The 9018-nt window shown below is 55.9% G+C and overlaps 1 protein-coding gene across 2 annotated transcripts in view; it reads left to right on the top strand.

Annotated features, from left to right (window-relative positions):
- Positions 1-1926: 1926 nt before the first annotated feature.
- The window catches only part of ZMAT4 (zinc finger matrin-type 4), a 48825-nt gene continuing 41733 nt past the window's right edge, over positions 1927-9018 (top strand). The window contains exon 1 of one of the 2 annotated variants that reach the window (XM_079328841.1): positions 1927-2091. The gene's annotated coding sequence lies outside the window, so the exon portion shown is untranslated. The remainder of the gene's footprint in view (positions 2092-9018) is intronic. The other variant, XM_079328840.1, reaches the window with a different exon arrangement.

The following is a 9018-nucleotide window of genomic DNA, read 5'->3' as shown; positions in this document are numbered from 1 at the left end:
GGGATAGAGCAAAAGCTGAGTTTTCAACATAATTTCCAGCATTTCTTGTGCCTGTGCCAGTTTATTGTTTTATTTACTGTTGTTTTATTTATTGTTTACTGCCAGTGAGCATGGGGAATTATGCAATCCCCTCAAAAATGTGAGGAAAGGATTTGAGAACCAGTTCTTCCCTTAATGGTAGCTGCATCATTGCAAATATTGTCTGATCTGCCCTTCTTAGCACTGAAGTATCTGAGACTCCAGGTGGCATTTCTAAAGAGTTTGTGTCAATTTTGGAGGCTTAGTTGCATGGCTTAAACACTCCTTAGTACTTATTTTTTTTACAGCTAAAGAGCCAAGCAGGATCATGAAGCTCAGATAGTTTGTAAAACTGCTGTCAAGCAGATTAAGCTGGAAATGGAAAATCTGTGGCAAAGTCTTTTCTTTCTAATATTTGTGTGATAGAGGGTAATTTAAAGTCCATTTCACCACTGAGGTGAGGCCCCAGGTACCAGAGTACCAGAGGTATCTGGTAGCAAAAGGACAGAGACGTGGCTCAGCCTGCTGCATTGCACATCCAAAAACCTTTGATGGGAGAGGAACCCGTCCCGTTCCCTGTGACAGGAGAGGAACCCGTCCCGTTCCCTGTGACAGGAGAGGAACCCATCCCGTTCCCTTTAACAGCAAAAGAACCCATCCCGTTCCCTTTAACAGCAGAGGAACCCATCCCGTTCCCTGTGACAGGAGAGGAACGAATCCCGTTCCCTGTGACAGGAGAGGAACCCATCCCGTTCCCTGTGACAGGAGAGGAACCCATCCCGTTCCCTGTGACAGGAGAGGAACCCATCCCGTTCCCTGTGACAGCAGAGGAACCCATCCCGTTCCCTTTAACAGGAAAAGAACCCATCCCGTTCCCTTTAACAGCAGAGGAACCCATCCCGTTCCCTTGGCGTTTGCTCTGCTCCAGCTGTTTTGGGGAAGCCGCTCCTGCCTCGCACTGTCCCCACGTGCTGAGCGTGGTGGGCGCCTGCAGTGCCAGGCACGCTCGCTCCATAAACCCAGGGTGTTAAAGAGTGTGTCATCTGCAAAAGTAAAGAGTCTGGAAGGATGCTCTCCCTGGCGACTGTGACACCCTTCACAGCCCCTGCCCTGCGAATCAGATATGCACATCCTTCTATTTTCGCAGTGGGGAAAATACAGACTCACAGAATGGCTTGGCTTGGAAGGAGATCATCCCGTTCTGACCCCCTGACAAGGGCAGGGACACCTTCCACTGGATCAGACAATTCCAAGTCCCGGCTGAGCTATCCTTGAGCACCTCCAGGGATCCAGGGGCAGCCGCCGGTTCCCTGGGCACCGTGTGCCAGGCTCCGCACCGTCACAGGGAGCAATATCCCAGACACCTCATTCAAATCTCCCTTCTTTCCCTTCAAAGACATCTCCTCGTGTCCGGTTGCTCTCTGCCCGTGTCAAACCTGTCCCGGGGGTGGCGGCCAGACCGGACAGGTCTGCTGCGCCCCGAGCTGGGGGGACTGGGGGCGGCGGACCGCGACGGGGGTGATGGGGATGGGGGTGATGGGGACGGGGATGATGGGGACGGGGGTGATGGGGACGGGGGTGATGGGGACGGGGATGATGGGGACTGTGAGGTCGGAGGCGATGGGACCGGTGGCTGCGGGGGCTGCGGAGCCGGGGGCGATGGGGGCGATGGGGGCGATGGGATCGGTGGCTGCGGGGGCTGCGGGGGCTGCGGAGCCGGGGGCGATGGGGACTGTGGGGCGGGGGGCAATGGGGCCGGGGGCTGCGGGGTCTGCGGGGGCTGCCGAGCCGGGGGCGATGGGGGCTGTGGGGCCGGGGCGGCCCTGCGGAGCCCGGCGGAGCCAATGGCGCTGCCGGGGAGGAGCCGCGGCCCCGGCCCGGCCCCGCCCGCCGCCCCCCGCCGCACTCGGCCTGGGCTCCCGGCGCGGCGGGACGGAGCTGCGGCTGCGGCGGCCCCGACCCGCACCGGAGCCGCACCGGAGCGGCGCCCCCCGCCCGGTGAGCGGGCTCGCCGCCCGAGGCGGCGGCCCGGCGGCTCTGCCCATCGCCCCCGAGGCTCCGCCGCACCCCAAGGTACCGGGCGCCGACCCGCCGGCCGGCGGGGGCGGCTGCGGGGATCTGTTGATGGGAGTTGCGGGAAAGTTTGCAGAGGAATCGGAGTCCGCCAGTGGCGGTGCCGGTGCGGCGGCGGGAGGATGCGGTACCGTGGGATCGGTGCCGGGGCGGCGCCGGCGCCGGTGCGGATGGAGCCGGGGTGCGGGCTCGCCCCGCCGGGAGCGGCCGTGCCCCCGCGACGCCGGTCGGTGCTGACCGGCGGGCGCTCCAGACCGCGCCGAGCCCGGGGCGTTCTCCGGCGGAGTTTTTGGGGAATGCTGCATCCACCTGTGAGGCGGCGGCCGGAGGCAGCCGGGCCTTCGGTGCGGGACTCGCGGGGAGCGGCGCCGGTGCTGATGGTGCTGCGGCTCGGTGCCGGTGCGGCTCCCGCTCCGTGCCGCTCGCTGCCGGTGCCGCTCGGTGCCGCTCGGTACCGCTCGGTTTCGGTGCAGCTCGCTGTTGGGGCGGTTCGGTGCCGGTGCAGCCCGGTGCCGGTACAGCCCGGTCCCGGTGCCGCTCGGGGTTCTTCACCGGAATGAGCTCTGCACAGCTGTCCCCGTGCTCCGGCGTGGGAACGGGCGCTCCCGGGGCTGCGGGGTACGAGCATCCATGTCGGTAGATGCAGGAAAACAAGCCCGTTCTCTGCGTTATTTGGGAAGTTGGGAGAACTTCGAAGCCGCCGGGGCTTGGAGACCAGAAGCGCAGTGTCCGGGCGGCTGTGGGCCGGGGCCCCGTGCCGGGGGCAGCCCGGAGCGGCTGCGGGAGCGGCTCGGTCCCTGCCCGGCCCCACCTGCTGCACTGGGGCTGTCCGCGGTCAGAGCCCAGCCAGAGCTGGAAATGACCCCTGGTTCGGGTCACAGCTGACCCCTGAGCTGTGTGCATTGCCAGCGGTTCGAACGCCTCAGTTAGTGACCCCGGGCTTGGGCAGTGCCCCCCCGGTTTCTGATGCCAGTCGTTCTTGGGTGCCTGTCCTTGGGGCAGTCACACACTCCTTGTAACCTCCCGTGATGCTGAAGTGACCTGAGCGTGTGGCAATTGGCGAAGAACGAGATTTGCACAGGGCGTTGAGTTCAAACCCATCAGTTTGCATTTTCTTTGTGGGGTTGTGCAGTTTGCTCCTGTAGGAGCACGTGCAGTCAGACACAGGACGGCCCCCGAGGGTGAGAGGGGAGCACAGGGATGCTCCGGGGCAGGAGCAGCCCAGGAAGGGGAACGCTGGGCAGAGGAGCTGCAGCTTTGGGGAAGGCAGGGGATAGTGACCTGGAGCTTTGCCTGACACCCACTGCACTGTGCTGTGGGCCTGATGAACAATAGAGGTGCTTTGCTAAAGGGTCTAGACTTACTTACTGTAGGAAGGGACAAGAAGGAGAGGCAGCACAGGAGCTTTCTAGAGTACAAATGGGTCTTTCCCCCTGGTTTTATCAGAAGCAGGAGGTGAGGAATCCTTTGTTACTCTCAGAGCAGTGTAGACCTGTAGCTTATAAACCTCCTGATGTAAGTGTCCCTGTACCAGCACCTCCTGCATCCCTGTCCCTGGAGAAGATCCTGCCTTTGGGCCACATCCTGGGGTGGGACAGTTTCAAAATTTGGGGTAATTTCCAGTCCTCACAGTTGATTTTAGCTGACCATTCTTAGTCACTTCTGAGTCTGAATAATTGATCCTTGTCCATACATTGCACCGAAGTTCTCTGTTTCAGAACTCATTTCCCTTGCCTCTGGGTTGCTCAGTCTTAACTTTCCTTCTGCATCCAGCCTTCCTCCCTTGGGCTTTTCTGCCTTCCCCTGCCCTGGACAAGCAAGAGCAGGTGCAGTGCTGCTGCCTTTCACTTTTCCAGGTGTGCTGCACCTCGAGAGGCCTCCCCAGCCATTTGCAGCATTGCTGGCTGCCCCCACTTGAAAAGCGTCTGTGTCAGGAGTTGTTTTGCCGATATTTGCCTGGATTTGTTTCATTTGCTGCTTCCAGTTTGCAGAGGAGTCGGTGCAGCCCGTTGGTCCTTGCTGACTGAGCACCTTGCTCACAGCTGCCTTCCTCTCTCTGGGGATTTACAGCTCCTGCACCACCTCTCCCCCTTTGCTGGGGATTCACCTGGGAGTGCTGATGCCTGGTCTGGTTTGGTGGGGGATTTGTAATCCCTCCCTGCAGGGAGGGAGGAAAGATCCCCAAGCCCCCCAACAGGCAGCCAGTGGTTAAGGGCAGATAACAATAGTGAGGGCTTGCTGAGAATTATTCCTTTGCAAGAAGCAGCTTCTGGTCAGAAGTTGGAATCTTTTTGAGACCCATGAGTCTCCAATCAAACCCTTTTCCATTGCAAGGTGCTCTTTTATGATTAGGTGGACTCTTCAAATCCTCTTGGGAATGGCTGTGGGGTCCTGGGGCTGGTCCTGGCTGGTCCTTGCACTGGTGCCCTGGGCACTTTTGGATCTGTGACTCTCACTTTATCTGGGTTAAGCTCCCAAGGAAAAAGGTGTGCCTTGAGATCCAGAACTGGTTTGAGGGATCAGAACTGGGCCAATTTCTAGGCCAGAACGGGGCTTTGGGTGTCCCAAGGGCAGATTTGGGTACAGAAGCAGTTGAAGGTCGAGGTTCCCACCTCCCTTCCTTGCACAGGTGGCTCTGCTGAAGCAGTGGATTTATCTCCCTGACATCTGCTGGGCAGGTAGCAGGACATATGGCAGGACACAGCTCTAGTGCTCCTTTCAGAGCATGAAAAACACCCCTTGTGAGGAGGGCTGGAGCTGTGAAATGCAGATGAGGCTGGCCCAGGAAGAGCAGCAGCCTCGGGGAGTGGAGAGGAGCTTTTCCCGTGCCTGGCGCCTCGCCCTGTGAAGGGAGCTGTGTCTGCATGCCCCGGGGCGAGTTCACCAGCGCGGCTTTGCTGCAGCCCTCGGGCACCGCGGGTGAGCCTGGATGGAGGGATGGCTGAACGGGAGAGAGCACCTCTGCCTCTTGCTTTCTGTGATTTCCTGGGTGCTCCCCGTGCCCTGCCCTGTCCTGCAGCAAGCTTGAGAGCTTGAGTTGGTTTGGAATGGTGAGTGCATTTTAAAAGTCAAGAGGTATTAAATCCATGTTTTTCTGGGCTGTGGCTCGTTTCAGAGCTGTGCACAGGAAAGCAAAGGGTGTTCAGGGGTGGTTTACACTCTTGGCTTGTGCCTGCTCAGCCCGGCTCGTTCTCAAGAGCGTTTGGGATTTTGTGTTTCTGCTCACCCTGCAGCAGACACAGGCAGTGCTGTCTATTCTCCCTTTGCACCCTGTTCTGCTGACACCTGCGTTTTCCTGGGCTGGAGGTGTGAGTGCTTTACCTGCCACCCCCTCCTGCTCCTGCAGAGCAGACGATGGATTTCTGCAGGGGCCAGGGGAGCCGTGCCACTCACTTCTTCCTTATTCATTAGAAAGGAATAAAGTAGCAGAGGGATCAGATTTTGAGAAAGACCCAGAGTTCCAAAACGCTCCCAGAGGATAGATCCCTAATTACTCTCTAATTGCATTAGAGTTTAATTTGTTGTTGTTTTTACTGTAATGTTCCCATTTTCCTCGACAGTTTGCTCTGTTTCATTAACTAGAAATGGCTGGAGATGAATATTTGCAATATGAGAAGTTGCCTGTTGTGCAGTGCCTGACAGGTTCCAGGCCTGTGTTGTGCTGTCAGGGTGACTCTGCCAGCCCTGGCTGCCTGACCCAAGCCTGTGTGCAGGGCTCACTAAGGGCAGAATCTGCCTGTACACACAGCTTTGGTCCTGCTCTGGTGTCTGTCCTGCTTCCAGGAGACATGGGCAGAGCTGAGCTGAGTGTCCCCAGAGCAGCTTATGGGCAGCTGCTCTTCAAAAGGCTTGTTTAATCCATTTCTCCTGAGCACAGCAGGGAGCAGGTCTGGAAATGAATTTGGGAAGCTTCAAAAAGGGTTTTCAGGAGCTTCATTTAGAAAGCAATAGGGGAGAAGAACATTGCTGCTCTTAATTCTGAAGCAGAAATATATTTGCTTTGCCTTGTTTAAGGGGAAATGGTGTAGAAGGTATAGCTAAGCTTGGACCTGCTTTTTGCCAGCGCATCTTTGTTGGTGAAACAAATCCTGAAGGTGGAAGAGTATAAATAAACCTTTCCAGTTCATCATCCTCAGCCCCTGAGACCTTTAGAGACATCACTTGTCTCCTGCTTTGCTTGCTTATGTGTCCCATGCATGTTCCTTGTGTGTGCCACACAGGGCCCCTGGGTCCCCCTGCCCGTGTGGCTGGAGCTGCACCCACAGCCTCAGACAGTGACAAGAGCCACGAGCAGACACGGGGAGCTGCACTGGGAATCAGAACTGCTCCTAAATTTGGTCCAGCCACCTCAAAACAGTGGGTGGACCTGGTGGTGAAGTGAGACATTGGTATTTAAAGCTGTCTTGGGGGATGCAGCCAGAGACATGGCACTCAGCAGCGAGCTGTGAAGGTGAGACATGCTCTGGTTTCAGAATCACTGAGAGAACGGGAGAAGCTCGGGGTGCTGGATCTGCAGCACCTAGAGCCCAGGAATGGGATGGAATTGAACGCTGCATTTGGAGCCATAAATGAGAGGGTTAAAGCTGCTGCTGTGCAGAATGCTGTGCAACCCCTCCATTATTTGATGTACAATAATCACCTGTGAGCTGGTTGTGTGAGGCAGAAGCTGTTGTGGTCTCTGTGGTACCAGGGGCTCAGGCTCCCTGCTCCCAGGGCACTGCTGGTGTCTGCCACGTCTGTGCTTCCACCTCCGGGTTTCAGTCTTGGCTTCAGTGACACCACGGGGCAGAGGGAAGCCAGAGTGTAGTTTGACTTAAAATGAAAACTAATTAATCAATTCTGTGTTTCCCACCCTACAGTGCCACTGGTGAAAGCATCAAGATGATAACTGCAGATTCAACTGCTCATTTGAAAATACCGAGCAATTAGACAAGTTTATGACAATATTATTTCCTGCCACCAGAGATGATTCACAATACTACTAATTGTAGCAATAATTAATCTGTCTAATTTTCAAGCACGCAGCTGTGGTTGGTGGTAGTCTGGCGGGGACAGGAGCCACACAGAGTGTGGGACCCGTTAATTTCTCTGTTTAATTAGCAGAGCTCTTTCCTGCCCTGGCAGCTTGCTGTGCCTTTGTGGGAGGTGTGGGCTGCTCCCCCTGCTCAGCCTGGGGGTCCCAGCAGCTCCCCTCCCCTGGGAGCTGAGGACAGAGGGTGTGAGCAGCCAGGTCACAGTGCTCTGCTCCCACAGTGGCTTGGACAGGACATTACAAAGCAGCTGGGATGTTGTTGGGATGTACAAGAAGCATTTTTGAGACCCTTTTGCTCCCAGCCAGACCGTAAGGCTGACAGCCAGGGGTGCAGGGTAACCTGCAAGCTCCACTTGGAAAACTGAGGGGATATGAAACACATTCATTTATTTTAATGCCTTTCTGTTGCTTCTGAGTACCACAGGGGATGCCTAATAAATGCTGTAGGAATTGGAGTCCCCGGACTGTGCAGTGAAAGGGAGACCTTTCCAAATCTCTGAGTCACAGCTGGGCTCTGAAAGGAGCAGCCCCAGAGCGTGCCCAGCTCCAGCCCTTCTGCACTGGCAGTTTAATTTCTCACAAAAATGGAACAATTTCTGTTTCTGGACACCCTCTGGCACATGGGGCTGGAGCACTGTGGTGGGCATTGATAAACCATTTCTCATCACTCTTCTATTGATAAGGGGCAGAATGTTGGTTTTATCCCAGAGGAGAAAATGAAACATGAATTATCTGAGCGGCTTGCTGAGATGCTCCCAAGCACAAGGAAGACAGGTCTGACATAAAACTTAAAAGTCCAGCATGCTCCTATTTGTGTGGCATAGTGGGAGATGCTTCTGCTTCTTAGAAGACAGCAAGTGCAAACAAAAGGAGGGATTTGGTTTTTTTTCTTTTTTAAATCAAAGATGGGCAAAGACACAGAAGGTGCTGTAGGAAGGATGTAAATGTTTATGTTTTATTTAAGATAAAGCTCCTTGCTTGCTGTTGCTCACAAAGCTAATTGACAGATTACATGATAATAAGAAGGAGTTTAATGAAATCTGCTGATACCGTTCAGAGGATGAGGAATTTGGATGTGCAGTTAAATGAGGCCAGAGCTGCTCTGTGCTAACTGGGGGGCTCTGCAAGCATTTGTATTCCTGGTATCTTGTTTCTAAATCATCTCATCGATGACAAGAAGCTGTGCTGTAGCAGGGAGCTGTGGCTGAAGGCAGCAGAGTCTGTCAGTCACCGCAGGCCAGAGCTGCTCAGGTGGCACCTGAGCTCCTGTAAATCCTCACCAGGTGGCACTGGGTGAGTCACCTCTGGCTGGCAAATACAGGGTGGGAAAGGAGCTCAGCCTCGCTGCAGACCATGGATAGCCAGAGCATCTCTGCCTCTGCTGCCTCTGGCTTGGTTCAGCTCTGCTGGGCAGGGAGTGCTCAGTGCTGTCAGTAACCTGGCCTGGGGTCAGTGCTGCTGGGGCTGGTTGTGGTTTTGGGAAGAGGTGCTTTAGCTTAGCCAGCTAGGCAAGCATGCAGGCTTTTACCAGGGATCCAGAATTAAAATAATCCCCCCTCAGCGATGGACAGATTTGTTCTCTGGAGGCTTCTCCTAAGTCTGTTGCCACCTTACATGGCTTTTCCTCTTGGGTTTCTGAGCTGAAGCTGATGGGGACTGACAAGCCCTGATTATGCAAAGTACCAGAGGCAGGGCTGGCATTCGGCTTGCCTCGCTTCCTGCCGTTCTGTACATTGTTGCGAGCCCCTGGAAAAAGTAGGTCCTGCTTTTCCAGAATGAGCGGTGGGTGCAGGGCAGGGCGGCCTGGGAGCCCGCTGTGTCCTGGCTGGTGCTCCCCTGGCAGTGCCCAGCCGTGCCCATCCCTCACCGAGCCCATCCCGCCCCGTGCCCATCCC

The sequence above is a fragment of the Erithacus rubecula genome (assembly GCF_903797595.1).
Source record: "Erithacus rubecula genome assembly, chromosome: 29".
NCBI classification, from domain to species: domain Eukaryota; kingdom Metazoa; phylum Chordata; class Aves; order Passeriformes; family Muscicapidae; genus Erithacus; species Erithacus rubecula.
Note: the sequence above shows the minus strand (reverse complement) of the source record. Positions and strands in the feature narration are given on the sequence as shown.